General features: G+C 40.7%; 1 protein-coding gene across 3 annotated transcripts in view; it reads left to right on the top strand.

Annotated features, from left to right (window-relative positions):
- The first annotated feature begins 2,204 nt into the window (after positions 1–2,204).
- The window catches only part of LOC117415065 (pleiotrophin), an 86,337-nt gene continuing 72,670 nt past the window's right edge, over positions 2,205–15,871 (top strand). The window contains exon 1 of one of the 3 annotated variants that reach the window (XM_034025003.3): positions 2,205–2,355. The gene's annotated coding sequence lies outside the window, so the exon portion shown is untranslated. The remainder of the gene's footprint in view (positions 2,356–15,871) is intronic. The other 2 variants (XM_059026782.1, XM_059026783.1) reach the window with 2 other exon arrangements.

The following is a 15,871-nucleotide window of genomic DNA, read 5'->3' as shown; positions in this document are numbered from 1 at the left end:
TCTGATCAGGTGTGTCTTGAGGAGGCACCGGAAGGTGGTCAGGGACTGAGCAGTCCTGATATTCGTGGGTAGGTCGTTCCACCACTGAGTGGCAAGGGAGGAGAAGGAGTGGGCTCTGGAGGCAGAAGTGGGGAGACAGCTAATCTGCCGGTGGTGGAGGAGCGGAGGGGTCGAGAGGGGGTGTAGGGAGAAATGATGGAGATAGGAGATAGGAGGGAGCAGAAAGGTTGAGACAGCAATAGGCAAATAAAAGAGTTTTGAATTGTATACGAGCAGCGATAGGGAGATAGTGGAGTGAGCGGAGCACCGGTGTAGTGTGGGAGAAACGAGGAAGGGAAAAGACAAGGCGGGGAGCAGAGTTTTGGATGAGCTAGAGTGGACGGATATCAGAGGCAGGGAGACCGGCCATGAAGGGGTTGCAGTAATCAAGGTGGCACAGTACCAGGACCTGAACTAGGAGCTGTGTGGAGTAGTCGGTGAGGAAGGGGCGAATTCTGCGTATGTTGCTGAGGAAGAATATTGTTACATGTGTTTATTTTGTCCATTCAGTCCTCCATCTTCATACTGTCAACCATATATGCCACCCTCACATTCCAAACATTAATTTGCATCTGTGACAGGGTGGCTGGGCGGTGACGTCACAGCAGAAGCAGAAACTTAAAAACACTCACCCCAAGTCCGCAGTTTCCAAATAATAAAGACGCGGCGCGCCGTTTTTATTAACAAAAATAAATAAAATATTCAAACAAAAACACTGTGCTCACAGAGCAAAATAAAAGGGTAAACAAAAATAATCACGAACACAAAATACTACGAAAACAACACAGGTCAGGCTGGGCAACTGCTTTCACTGTTCCTGTATTTAATTTTAGTTTTGTTTTCTCTCTCCTCGCTCTCTCCGCTCCTCTCTAACACCCACCCCGAGTGCAGCGAGCTGCAGGCTTTTATATCATGGCTGAGGGGTTTAACTAACTGGCAATTATTCTATTACCCCTCGGCCACAATCTGCACGGGTACAATTATTATGCGTGACTGCCAGCTAATTCAATAATAACTAGCTGACAGTCATGCATTCCCACGAGTTGTTTTTAAAACAAAAACAAAACACACGGCGCTTCGCCGTCAATAAATACAACTACAATAAATCATAAAACAAAACAAATACAAAACAATAATCTGTACAGGGGCGGAGGGGGAAACCCTGCTACAGCATCATAATATTTGAGACCACTATATAAAAATAGCATTCTTAACTTTGTGGCACCCTTGAACAATATGTACAGGCTCTGTCTCACTCAAAATATTGACTTTAATATGCTGCTGCATTCAAAAATCAACTCTCCCTCAATCTTTACTTCTCTATACCTCACTGTAAAAGAGCCCCTAGCTCCCCCTCAATTTGTACCCTTCAATACCTCATTGTAATGGAGCCCTAAACTCCCCCTCAGTCTGTATCCTTCTATACCTCACTGTAACAGAGCCCCCAACTCTCCTTCAATCTGTACCCTTCCACACATTTTTGTAACAGAGCCCTAAAATCCCTCAGTCTATACCCCTCTATACCTCACTAATAGTCCCCAACTCTCCCTCAATCTGTACCCATCTAGCCCCCACAAACAGCACCCCAAATCTCCCCATAAGCATCCATGTACACCCTTCTAGCTGTGAGGTAGTACCAAACTGCCTCCTAACTCTGTATACCTAACTCTGGAGGCTGTGTGGTCCAGTGGTTAAAGAAACGGGCTTGTAACCAGAAGGTCCCCGGTTCAAATCCCACCTCAGCCACTGACTCATTGTGTGACCCTGAGCAAGTCACTTAACCTCCTTGTGCTCCGTCTTTCGGGTGAGACGTAATTGTAAGTGACTCTGCAGCTGATGCGTAGTTCACACATCCTAGTCTCTGTAAGTCACCTTGGATAAAGGTGTCTGCTAATAAGCAAATAATAATGCTAATATCATTGTACCCCTTGCTAAGTCCACTACTCTCAATATTCCTTATTTAACCCATGTCCCTTGCCTTTCCCCACCCCCCTTCTTTCAATACTGTTTTCTCATGTTTCCATCTCTCTCAACTTCAATTTCTTCTGATTCTCTCCCTGCTGGCCCCTCTGCCTCTCGTCCCTGCCTCTGTTTTCCTTTCTCTCTTTCTATAGCTCTCCCCCTGCAGAGAACACTGTCCCTGGAGTGACCTTTTCTTAATGAGCCTCAGATCACGAGTCAGGAAAAAAGCTTTCAGTTTAGTCTTCAGAACAAAATAAGCATCACATTGCAAGTCCCCGGGCAGAGACAGAGAGTGAGGAGAGAAAGAGGAAAGAAAAACAAGGCAACAAGTTACTTCTAACTTCCAACCTTAAAGTAAGTGCCGAGGATTGGAGGGATAGAGAGGAAGGCATTTTCTTAAATGGGGAAGAGTGGAGAAAAAACAAATAGAAGGGAGGGAAAGACTCTGAGAGCTGGTTTCAGCACTCTGATCAGCTCCACTCATAAAAATAACCCACTCTTGGCATCCAGAGTTGCTTAGGATTTTTGTTTATTGCAAGTTTATTTTTATTATTATTATTATTATTATTATTATTATTATTATTATTATTATTATTATTATTATTATTATTATTATTTATTTCTTAGCAGACACCCTTACCCAGGGCGACTTACAGTTGTATACAAAAAATACATATCAAGAATTACAGTACAATTAAGAGCAAGATACAAAATACAATGACTTCAGTCCTAAGGGATGTCATGTGTTGGTCCTAGTACACGACTTCTAGTTGGTTTCTTGAATTGACTAAAGGATAGTCAACAAGTTAGTTTGAAAAGATTACTGGTACTGATTAATCTTCCTTTTACTGGGTATGACTGTGGTGCTGTAGGCTCCATTAATATGAGTGTCACTTCTGAAAATTGAACTCTTCAGAAAGTTGGACCTGGCCAACTCTGGTATTGACATGATAGCTGTGCCTACAACTGTTTTTCTGATACTCCATTAATGTTTATAGCAAAAAAGTATAGATAATGATAGTAAAAGAAAGGTAAAACACATGACTAACCATTGTCAGATGTTCATGGTGTATAGTATAAGCACAGGTAACTGAAAAATTGCAGAAAAGGTGGCCATGGTAAACTTTCGTTTTTGTAATTTAGTGTTAGTTTTAAAGTGGTTTTGGCTACAGTCAGACACCATGGGTTTTGTCACCATGAGAACTGTGCAAGCGCAGATCCTTGCCATTGAGTCTTGGGCACCAGTCCAGTGGATGTTGAGATCTGTTATTATGCCACCTAGTACTATAGGTTGTACTGCATTACAAAGTCGTGGTATGCAAAATACTGCATTACACTGCAGATTATTGAAGTAATACTTGGTAAAAAATAACAAAAAAGTGTATGCAGCTCAAATTGTGTTAAAAATCTGTATATTTTTTTAATGACGTAAGAAAATGCTAACAAGCATATTCAGATCTTGTACTTATGTGTATACTGATAATTTCAAAATGCATTTCATCTGTAACTTTAAGATCTTCAGTAATACTGCATGGAACTAAGAAAGTATAATTAGAAAACCGCTTGATAAGGGCAATGTTAAAGGATTTCTTTTAGGTTCTGTAATACTGAGGAATTAGCATTTGGAAATGTTTTACTGGAATTATTTTTTTTTTAATGAAATTTTATCTTGCATATGAAGCTGTTAATATGCAAGACCATAACTTACACAGTGTTGTTTTGAGAAATTCAAAGTTAACAGTTTGGTTTGATCAAATTAATACGCCGATTAATTAATTAAATAAATCTATATCAAGCTCCTCTTTGAGTTGGAGTTCGTCATCTAAATTCTGACTTAGTGCTTTAAAGGAAGATGTTGCAATGTTTGAAAATACTTAAAGTTACTTTAAAATAGGATAAGGAAATGATATCAATCTTAACAGCAGAAAGTAATTACTAAAGCATTTTACTTGGCTAAGTGTTTGATTAAGCATGTGTTGCAATTAATATTAGTGATGATAAATGGTTCTGGCTCCATAGAGTGAGTTTCTCCACATTGCCCTGCAAGTGGTCATCAAGACTACCCTGAAAGGACCATGTTTAAGGAGGTGAGAGAACAGTCCAGTCTGCCGAGATTCTCATTGTCCTGAACTGTGTGGTTCACCACATACAATAGTGTTCACTGACAAGCAAGATTTTGTGACCTAATCTGGATTTGAACCAAGGAGGAGAAAAACAACTACTTCAGCCGTCTCGGTACCCTTAACATGTAATTTAATATTTTGCAACTCATAGATGTAAATGTAATTAATTTATAACACTTTCAAATTTCTTAAAGGTAATCACTTGAAAAATATAAGTATTGGCACACCCCTGGTTTTTACATACTATTTATCACCACAGTCTTTCTGTGTCCTTGGTAATTCATAGACTGTTTTTCTGGAGTGTGGCCCGTGCGTGTATTATTATTATTATTTATTTCTTAGCAGACACCCTTATACAGAGCGACTTACAATCGTAAGCAAATACATTTCAAGTATCACAGTACAAGTAATAATACAATTAAGAGCAAGATAAATACAATGACTTTGGTTCAAGCAAGTACAAGTGTGACAAAATACAATTCAATAATACAGCAGATAACAGTGTCAGTGATAGTTACATCAGGATATGATTAAATACAAAATACTACAGATTAAACACTTGGCAGATTACAGTACTCTGAAGTACAGGATTAAATGCAGTAAAATAGGGGGCAGATAAGAGCAAGTAAAGCACATTTAAGGAAGGGTGATAAGTGTCCCAGGGGAAAAACAGAGGAGTTCTACAGGTGCTGTCTGAAGAGGTGAGTCTTAAGGAGGCACCGGAATGTGGTCAGGGACTGGGCAGTCCTGACATCTGTAGGAAGGTCATTCCACCACTGCGGAGCGAGGGTGGAGAAGGAGCGGGCTCTGGAGGCAGGGGAGCGTAGAGGAGGTAGAGCCAGTCTTCTAGTGCAGGCGGAACGGAGAGGTCGAGTGGGGGTGTAGGGAGAGATGAGGGTCTGGAGGTAGCTGGGTGCAGTCTGGTCAAGGCGTCTGTAGACTAGTACAAGAGTCTTGAACTGGATGCGAGCGATGATCGGGAGCCAGTGGAGTGAGCGGAGTAGTGGAGTTGCATGGGAGAAGCGAGGCAAAGAGAACACCAGGCGGGCAGCGGAGTTCTGATTGAGCTGGAGCGGACGGGTGGCGGACGCAGGGAGGCCAGCCAGGAGGGAGTTGCAGTAGTCTAGGCGGGAGAGTACCAAGGCCTAGACCAGGAGCTGGGTGGCGTAGTTGGTGAGGAAAGGTTGGATTCTTCGGATGTTGCTCAGGAAGAATCGGCAAGTGTGTGCCAGAGTGGAGATGTGCTGGGAATAAGAGAGGCAGGGGTCCAGGGTGACTCCGAGGTTCTTAGTGGAGGAAGAGGGAGAGAGTGTGGTAGATTCCAGGGGAACAGAGATAGATAGATCAGAGGAGGGGGAGGAGGAGGAGGGAAAGAAAAGGAGGTTGAGTTTGAGGTGATGCGAGTGCATCCAGGAGGAAATAGCAGACAGACAGGTAGAGATACGGGAGGGGATGGTGGAGTCAGAGGTGGGGAAGGAGAGAAAAATCTGAGCATCATCAGCATAGAAATGGATGCGATGAGGGGGCCCAGGGAGTGGGTGTAGAGAGAGAACAGGAGGGGACCCAAGACTGACCCTTGGGGGACTCCTGTTAAGAGAGGGTGAGGTGTGGAGGTTGCTCCACGCCAGGTTACCTGGTAAGTGTGGTTGGAGAGGTAGGAGGAGAACCAGGCCAGAGCAGTGCCAGAGATCCCCAGGTCAGCAAGAGATGATAGTAGAATAGAGTGATCAACAGTGTCAAAGGCAGCAGAGAGGTCGAGGAGAATTAGGACAGAGGAGAGAGAGGCAGCTCGGGCAGACTTTAGTGAGTTGGTGACAGACAGGAGGGCGGTTTCAGTGGAGTGAGCAGAGCGGAAGCCAGATTGGAAAGGTCGAGCAGAGAGTGGTTGGACAGGAAAGCAGAGAGCTGGCGGTGTACAGTCTGCTCGAGGGTTTTGGAGAGGAAGGGTAGGAGGGAGACAGGATGGTAGCTCTGGAGGGAGGTGGGGTCGAGGGTAGGTTTTTTGAGGAGGGGAGTGATAGAGGCTTTTTTGAAGGCAGAGGGAAAGAGACCAGAAAGGAGAGAGGTGGTGAGAAGGGAGGAGATGAAGGGAAGTAGAGCAGGAGCAGCAGCTTGAAAGAGGTGAGTGGGGAGGGGGTCCAGGGCACACGTGGTGGGTTTGTGACCCTGGAGCAGGGAGGAGAGGTCAGAGTCTGAGAGGGGCGAGAAGGAGGGTGAGTTAGTAGGGGATGCAGTAGGTGTAGGGGTTGGAGCAGGAGGGGGTGCGGGGGAGAGAGAGGTGTTAAAGAGTTTGCGGATATCTGAGATTTTAGGAGGCAACGTCATCAGGGGAGATAGAGGAGGGAGGAGGAGGGGGGAGGGTTTAGGAGGGAGGAGAAGGTAGAGAATAGTTTATGTGGGTTGTTAGTGGAGGCTTGGATTACAGATTGGAAATAAGTACATTTAGCAGAGGAGAGAGTAGAGGAGAAGGAGGAGAGGAGAGTGCGGTAAAGGTCTCAGGCAGCAGGGAGTTTGGTTCTCTTCCATTTCTTTTCAGCAGATTGCAGTGTAATTCTTGCTGAGCGGAGCACAGAGGAGAGCCAGGGTTGGGGAGGGGAGGGGCGAGCAGGTATACTGTAGCTTCAATATTTTAAACTATGGTACATAGCCTCTGTATTTTAAGGCACTACAGCGTGATGTGCAAGGTGAGTTATATAGTCAGGGTGGTGCAGGTTGGCGTTCTGGCTGTGCATTCCAGTAAGTCCAATAAGTCCATTGTTTGTCAAATTATGCTTTAATGTTTTAGACGGAGCGGGTTCCATTTTCAATTTTCTTATGTTGACCTTTACTTTTGTATGTATTTTAGTATGTACGATTGTTGGCTATAAATAAATACATTTGAAGTGACATTTGTGTTTGTAGTTGTTAGCTACATTATACATGTATACCATGTATGTAACACTAACATTATTAAGCTTTTAAAATTATGATAGAACTCCCTACCCAATACACAATTTGTTTATACTTAATTGTTCAGTGAATCTGCTAATCATGCATTTTCTCAAAATGATTAGAAGTAGCCACCGAACACTTACAGTATTATAAGAACATTTTATATACATACAAACGTGTAAAGGTGAAAGTGTACATTGAGTGTGGGGGGAGTCTGACAACATTAAATACGTTTAGACAAATTCCATGTCAATGATCTAATTCCTAGTGGATCTGTGTGCCCTTGTACGCCTGTTCTTCATTCTTGTGTGGCTAAGACACAGACATTAAAAGCCAAGGACTCACTGCAAAGCCGCAATCACCTAAGGAAACTTTTAATTTTAATATTATTTGTTTATTTATTTAGCAGACGCCTTTATCCAAGGCGATTTACAGAGACTAGGGTGTGTGAACTATGCATCAGCTGCAGTGTCACTTACAACTACGTCTCACCCGAAAGACGGAGCACAAGGAGGTAAAGTGACTTGCTCAGGGTCACACAATGAGTCAGTGGCTGAGGTGGGATTTGAACCGGAGACCTCCTGGTTACAAGGACGTTTCTTTAACCACTGGACCACACAGCCACCTAATATGCCATTTTCTGTCTTATAATGTACATATGCAGAATTCAAATAGGCTACAGGTGCATTGATAATTTCTTGGTAGCAACATTACACTTTGTGCAAATAATATTATACAGTAAACATTCTGTACGGTTACAAACGGTTAAAACAACTGAATAAATCTCCTTCATAACCACAAGTACAGAAAAGGCTAAAATATTTTCAAAGGCTAAAATATTGAATTATGTAGATTGTCAAAAATCTTGCCCCTTGTGTGATAGTGTTCCAAAAAACATATTATTCTTTTTTAAGATTTACAGAAATATAACTTAGGGGCAGGCGATTTTATGGAGGGTTTCCAGTGTTTTCTTTTCTGTCAGTTACACTATGAATTTTGGTTGTGGATATGTGTTTTTATGTTGTTTTTTTAATATATATATTTTACTAGGAAAAAAATAACTATTGAGATGCCCCATGTCCCCATCTTTGCATTTTATTAAATGTATTTCCTACTTTTTTAAAATGTATTTTTGTTTACTGGTATTTTAATATATTACAGCACTGAGAAAGCAATCCTTTATACCGAATTGCCTTATGTTGTGCGATTAAAATTGTATGCTGCTGTTTCTGATATTTCTAAGCGTATTCATGTGGACACCCAGAGAGTATTTTTATTCTGATTATTTCTTAGTTCAACAACTAAGAATTGTATAAACCCTTCACAATTCACTTACCAATAGACCTGTTTTTTATTTTAATTACCTTGTTCAGTGGTTAAAGTGCTGGACTACAGTGTGGAAGACAGTGGTTTTGAGTAGCTCAGTGGGTGGGGTGATTAGGGCTGCAATGGGTTTGAGTAGCTCAGTGATTAGAGTGCTGGGTTGCTGTGTGGAAAGCAATGGGTTTGAATAGCTCAACAGTTAGAGTAAGGACTGCACCTTGGAAGACAGTGGTTTTGAGGAGCTCAGTGGCTGCATTGTAAACATATTATTCATATAAAACTCATAGTCTTTGGGAATGATAAAATATATGGAAAAATATATGTATTATGTATGTAACGTTATATAAAATATATTTAACATATTATAAAATTGGCCCGTTTTCATCATATGGAAAATATATTTACAATGTATTTGCTTAAACATATTGTAAATATATTTAAAATATAATTTCAGGTAACAATATATCAATTATATTGTCCATGTATTTTTCAGAAATGTATTATTCAATATATTTACTAAACATGTATTATATAATGTATTCACAATATATTACATCATGTAAAGTGCCTGGACACACACCATATTTTGCATGTGTTCCACCAAACAGATATGAAGCAAATAAATAAGAAAGGAATGGAATTCCGCAATTTCACTTAAAAATAACCACTATCTTTAAACATAACGGAATATATCAACATTTTGTAAAAATTCAGTGTATATAAAACACTCAAGTACAAAAATGAAAAGCTTTCAACATACAGTACTGTGCAAAAGTTTTAGGCAGGTGTGAAAAAATGCTGTAAAGTAAGAATGCTTTCAAAAATAGACATGTTAATAGTTTATATTTATCAATTAACAAAATGCAAAGTGAGTGAACAGAAGAAAAATCTACATCAAATCAATATTTGGTGTGACCACCCTTTGCCTTCAAAACAGCATCAATTCTTCTAGGTACACTTGCACACAGTTTTTGAAGGAACTCGGCAGGTAGGTTGGCCCAAACATCTTGGAGAACTAACCACAGTTCTTCTGTGGATTTAGGCAGCCTCAGTTGCTTCTCTCTCTTCATGTAATCCCAGACAGACTCGATGATGTTGAGATCAGGGCTCTGTGGGGGCCATACCATCACTTCCAGGACTCCTTGTTCTTCTTTACGCTGAAGATAGTTCTTAATGACTTTCGTTGTATGTTTGGGGTCGTTGTCATGCTGCAGAATAAATTTGGGGCCAATCAGATGCCTCCCTGATGGTATTGCATGATGGATAAGTATCTGCCTGTACTTCTCAGCATTGAGGAGACCATTAATTCTGACCAAATCCCCAACTCCATTTGCAGAAATGCAGCCCCAAACTTGCAAGGAACCTCCACCATGCTTCACTGTTGCCTGCAGACACTCATTCGTGTACTGCTCTCCAGCCCTTCGGCGAACAAACTGCCTTCTGCTACAGCCAAATATTTCAAATTTTGACTCATCAGTCCAGAGCACCTGCTGCCATTTTTCTGCACCCCAGTTCCTGTGTTTTCGTGCATAGTTGAGTCGCTTGTCCTTGTTGCCACGTCGGAGGTATGGCTTTTTGGCCGCAAGTTCTCCATGAAGGCCACTTCTGACCAGACTTCTCCGGACAGTAGATGGGTGTACCAGGGTCCCACTGTTTTCTGCCAATTCTGAGCTGATGGCACTGCTGGACATCTTCCGATTGCGAAGGGAAGTAAGCATGATGTGTCTTTCATCTGCTGCAGTTTCCTTGGCTGACCACTGCGTCTACAGTCCTCAACGTTGCCCGTTTCTTTGTGCTTCTTCAAAAGAGCTTGGACAGCACATCTGGAAACCCCTTCTGCCTTGAAATTTCTGCCTGGGAAAGACCTTGCTGATGCAGTATAAATACCTTGTGTCTTGTTGCTGTGCTCAGTCTTGCCATGGTGTATGACTTTTGACAGTAAACTGTCTTCAGCAACCTCACCTTGTTAGCTGAATTTGGCTGTCCCTCACCCAGTTTTATTCCTCCTACACAGCTGTTTCTGTTTCAGTTAATGATTGTGTTTCAACCTACATATTGAATTGATGATCATTAGCACCTGTCTGGTATAATTGTTTAATCATACACCTGACTATATGCCTACAAAATCCCTGACTTTGTGTAAGTGTACCTAGAAGAATTGATGCTGTTTTGAAGGCAAAGGGTGGTCACACCAAATATGGATTTGATTTAGATTTTTCTACTGTTCACTCACTTTGCATTTAGTTAATTGATAAATATAATCTATTAACATGTCTATTTTTGAAAGCATTCTTACTTTACAGCATTTTTTCACACCTGCCTAAAACGTTTGCACAGTACTGTATGCTAAAAGGCTGTTTGCATTACAACAGGTGTTTGGGCTGCTTCTCTGTAGACCTGCTAACATTGTTCTTCTGAAACTATGAGACGTTACAAAAAACTGTTGCTTCCAATTAAAAATTCATTAATAGCTATGGAATTGTTGCTATGAAAGTAAAAGAAAAACCACTAATAAACTGGAAATACATTTTTACAATTTCATTCTTTTTTCATATTGGTGGGCATACAGTTTAAATATAAGGTGACTTAAAATATGAACAGCCTATTGTGTCCTTGATTGTTATTGACCTCTCTTTTTTTTCTTCTAAATACTAGGCTTAGCCCAGTATTTTTTTGTGAGGTATCTGTAATACTTCGGTATTTGCAGAAAGATTAATTAACGACCATATTTGTTCCGTCAAGAATAAACTTATTTACCAAATTAAAATCACAGTGTCTGTGTTTTGTTCTGCTGTACATGGATAAACTTATGAAGCCTTCTTGTTTTAAATTTAGTGCTGCCTGACCGTCGCAGTCTCCCATTATATGCAATATATAAATATATTGTTTGAAAACACTGCATACACTTTTAAATATATTAATGTGAATATATTTATTTACAACACATTTTACAATGTATTTTGAATATAATTTAGAAAAATAAATTGTATAAATGTGAATATGTTGATTTACAAAATACATTTATAGTATATTATAAATATATTTAAGCAACATGTCATGTTTAAGAAAATATATTATAAATACATTTCAGGTTTAAAAAATATATAATTCCATATATTAAAAATATATTTATTTTCCGTATGGGTGGGGTGCTCAAGGCTGCAGTGTCGAAGACAGTGGCTTTGAGGAGTGGAAGTGTGTAGTGTGGAAGGTTAAAGCAGATCAGTGGTTGTGCAGGGATGCATTAAAGAGATCTGCAGGTTTTAATAATCAGTGAAAATAAACCACACTTGAGGGTGTAGACTGAATGAATGGAGGGTATTCTTGGGACAGGAACTTTCACTCAAGTGATCTCTCTGCTTTGGCTGTTATGAACTTGCATTACCATACACTTTCCATTTCTAAAGCATATCCCCAGGCGCTGTACATCAGAAACATAATAAAAAGGTTTAGTTACAGCTGAACTCCAGATAAGTACTACACTCACACACTGCTGTGGGGTAATCTAACAGGCCAGTCAAACAAACGGGACAGTGAGGAAATTGACAACGCTAGGCTTGATATGTGCTTAGAGACCTCAGGCAGTAGTGAGGAGCAGGATTTAAAAATCAGCTTTACAATATTTTTTAATGTAATGCTCGGGAGGGCACAGTGCTAACGGGTGCCATGAGATCTTCTGCAGAGCAACATAATTCTGACCTAAACAACCCCTACCATTCAGGCCTGAACCTCACTTAAGCACTACCATAGTGCAGAATCGTGTGCTGGTTTTGTGATGAGAATCTGAGGCCACCAAACATTTTGCTATTGTCCTGAGGTGGAATAAAAGCATGGTCTCCAAGGCATTCAATGCAAGCTCATAATGAATAAAAGAGAACAATAGAAATTTTAAACAATAACATTTTCTAAGGAAAAAAAAAAAATATTATATGATGATTCTTAGGGAAAACATTTTAGTGTTTCCTGGCAGCTAGTTATTTCCTATGGTGTAGGTCAGCTTTACTCAAATTGCACCACTTACCATGTCTTCAACCATGTGGTCTACAGCAAAACAAAAAACAAACAAAAAAAAAGATCTAGGGACAGTACCAGGATTCTATTGCCTCTATTCCCCAATGAACTTCAGTGTTGAAATTAGGTGGTTCTTGTTTATATTGGTGTTGTCATTGGTGACCATCAGTGTTAGGAAAATCAAAAACAATATGTAGAATCAAACACCTGTGCCTGTTTTAACTGTACTATTATTCTGTACTGTTGCAGCTCATCAAACCTTTTTTCAAGTAATGTTTGTGAAATGTTGCTTACATTCATTGTCTCTCAGGGCACCATTGGGGATGTGGTGGCAACATTTCAGATGGTTTCTCCTTTAAAGATGTTTTGGGTTGTGAATATAGCAAAGCTCACAGGGTTAGCAACGGTTCTACCACTCCAGCTGGCCTCCCATTCTCCTATAAGGCTTGTTTGTACATTCCCTGCTCTGTTTGGCTCCTGAATGCACTTAACACTCCACAGGGGACAGAGAGGTTTATTGTTTGATGGTGTTTATCTAATTAACATGAGCGCTCCAGTCTCTCGCAGCTGAGGAGAGTGCATTCGAGTCTTCTTAAAGTAGTCATGTATTCCAGTATTTTAAGTGGCTCATGATGTCTCAGCTGATGTCTCATTCTTTCACCTAAAGTACAATACAATACATTATAGATTTAAAAAGTGCTTTTCATGGAGCCAAGCTAAGAAACCCTAATAGTCTTGATTTAAAGATCAGCACAGATTCTGAGTCCCTAATGTACTTAGGGAGTATTCTTTAGGATGCATTTAGAATTAAATGTGATTAATTCCTTGATAATAAAGGCCCTGCCACGTATAGCTTTCAAATGAGGGAAAATCAGAAGTTCAATACCAGCTGAGCAAAGGGCACAAGTTGGCACATATTAAAAAATTCAGAGAGATATTGAGGACCCAGTGTCTGTGAAGTGTAGAACATAAAGGTAATACAGTACTATTTATTTTTGTACTATTTGGTTTTGTTTGCATTCAGTGAAGAAAGCAGAAGTCTGATTTTCTGCATTTTTGCATATTTTTGACACTGAATGTTATCAGATCTTCAACCAAAACCTAATATTAGATAAAAGGGACCCTGAGTGAACAAATAACACAAAAATGTTATACATATTTCAGTTATTTATTAAAGAAAGTTATGCAACATCCAATGTCCCCGTGTGAAAAAGTAATCGCCCCCTCAGACTCAATAACTGGTTACGCAACCTTTAGCAGCAATAACTGCAACCAAACGCTTCCTGTAGTTATTGATTAGTCTCTCACAGCTCTGTGGAGGAATTTTGGCCCACTCCTCCACTGCTTCAACTCAGTGACATTTGTGGGTTTTCGAGCATGAACTGCTTGTTTCAGGTCCTGCCACATCTCAATGGGGTTTAGGTCTGGACTTTGACTAGGCCATTCCAAAACTTTAAATTCCTTGTTCTTCAACCATTCTGATGTAGACTTGCTTGTGTGTTTTGGATCATTGTCTTGCTGCATGACCCAGCTGCGCTTCAGCTTCAGCTCACGGATGGATGGCCTGACATTCTCCTGTAGAATTCTCTGATACAGAGCAGAATTCATGGTTCCTTCAATAATGGCAAGGCGTCCAGGACCTGATGCAGCAAAGCATCCCCAAACCATGACACTACCACCACCATCCTTGACCGTTGGTATGAGGTTCTTACTGTGGAATGCAGTGTTTGGTTTTCGCCAGACATAACGGGGCCCATGTCGGCCAAAAGGTTCCACTTTTGACTCATTTGTCCATAGAACATTGTTCCAGAACTCTTGAGGATCATCCAGGTGCTTTTTGGCAAACTTGAGACGAGCATTCATTTTCTTCTTAGTGAGCAATGGTTTCTGCCTTGCTACTCTGCCATGAATCCCATTTTTGCCCAGTGTCTTTCTGATGGTGGAGTCATGAACACTGATCTTATCCGATGTGAGAGAGGCCTGCAGATCCCTGGATGTTGTTCTAGGGTTCTTTGTGACTTCTTGGACGATTCTACGCCTTGCTCTTGGAGAGATTTTGGCAGGATGGCCACTCCTGGGAAGATTCACTACTGTCCCAAACTTTCTCCATTTGGACAATATGGCTCTAACTGTGGTTCGGTGGAGCCCCAGAGCCTTAGAAATGGCTTTGTAACCCTTTCCAGACTGATAGGCATCAACAACTTTTTTCCGGAGGTCTTCAGGAATTTCTTTTGTTCGTGGCATGATGTGCCTCTAGAACCTGTGTGCTGACAACTTCACTCTGATGGTAAGGGCCAAAGTTAGTCAGATTTATATTGGGCAGGGCTGGCCCAAATCAGGCCAGGTTGTTAACCAAAGTACAGTAATCCGTCGCATATCCGACTGCCATGGGACCGGAGTAAGGACGGATACACTAAAAGGCGGATAAGTGAATCATGATAAAAAAAAACATACAGTTATACTGTACTTGTATAAACATGTAAGCACTACAAAATGCACACCGTTTATGTTCTGAGATTTAACGTTATTAGGCTACTGTGATAGGATGAATTAATCTTTTTTTACAAAAGTAACTGTAGTTTGTGTTTAGTCAACAACATAAAGCCTAGAACTCAAAAGAAGAATACAGAAGGCTATACAGTAGCCTATAACGTACATTATGTGACTTACATTATTATTGTGTTGGAGCAAAAAAATCTTGTATGCGGGTTTGTCTGAAGCTCCTTTTTTCACTGCCATTGAAATCAAAGACCGAACAAGCAAAAGCTGAGTAGTCTGAGTTTCGGGTTGCTGTTACAGCCAGTCAAGTCCTTTCTGAAAGCACTCCATTGCTTCACTGTGGGAAACGGCTGGTTTAGTTTCATTGTCTTCGTCCTCACTTTCTTGTTTGTCGCTGTTATTTCCATTTACGTCATCCACAATCTCTTCATCATCTAAAAGATGATAGGCAGGACCTGCTTCGTCGAGCACAAGATTCAGCCGATTCAGGTTCTGTTTGTACATTTGGTGCAACATAGTTGGCTTTTTCAGACCCCAATTTCATTTTCTTCCAAGCATTCTGTAGTGTGCTTTTCTCAATGCTCTGCCATGCATCTGCTACCAGATCGACAACGTCTTTTACTGTTAACCTTTTTACGTTTTCAATAAAAGCATCAGGACTTGAGTGAAGAAAAGACTGTAGCATTTTGTGTCGGTACCTGCGTTTCGTTGCTTCAATTATCCCGTTGTCCATAGGCTGAATTAATGCTGTTGTTTTTTTAGGTACGTCTCCATTTCCCAGGGTTTCTGCTGTTGGGTGAGCAGGGGCATTATCTAACAGCAGAATTGCTTTCGGTGGCAGGCCCAGCTCCTGTAGCTTTTGTTTTACGTTCGGCACAAAATGGTTGTGAAACCAGTCATGGAATATATCTTGATCCATCCATGCATGCTTTTGTGACTTGTACACTACTGGTAAAGCAGTCAGATTAACATTTTTAAAGCAC

Source organism: Acipenser ruthenus, chromosome 7, assembly GCF_902713425.1.
Source record: "Acipenser ruthenus chromosome 7, fAciRut3.2 maternal haplotype, whole genome shotgun sequence".
Classification (NCBI taxonomy): domain Eukaryota; kingdom Metazoa; phylum Chordata; class Actinopteri; order Acipenseriformes; family Acipenseridae; genus Acipenser; species Acipenser ruthenus.
The sequence above is the reverse complement of the archived record's forward strand: the minus strand, read 5'-3'. Positions and strand labels throughout refer to the sequence as shown.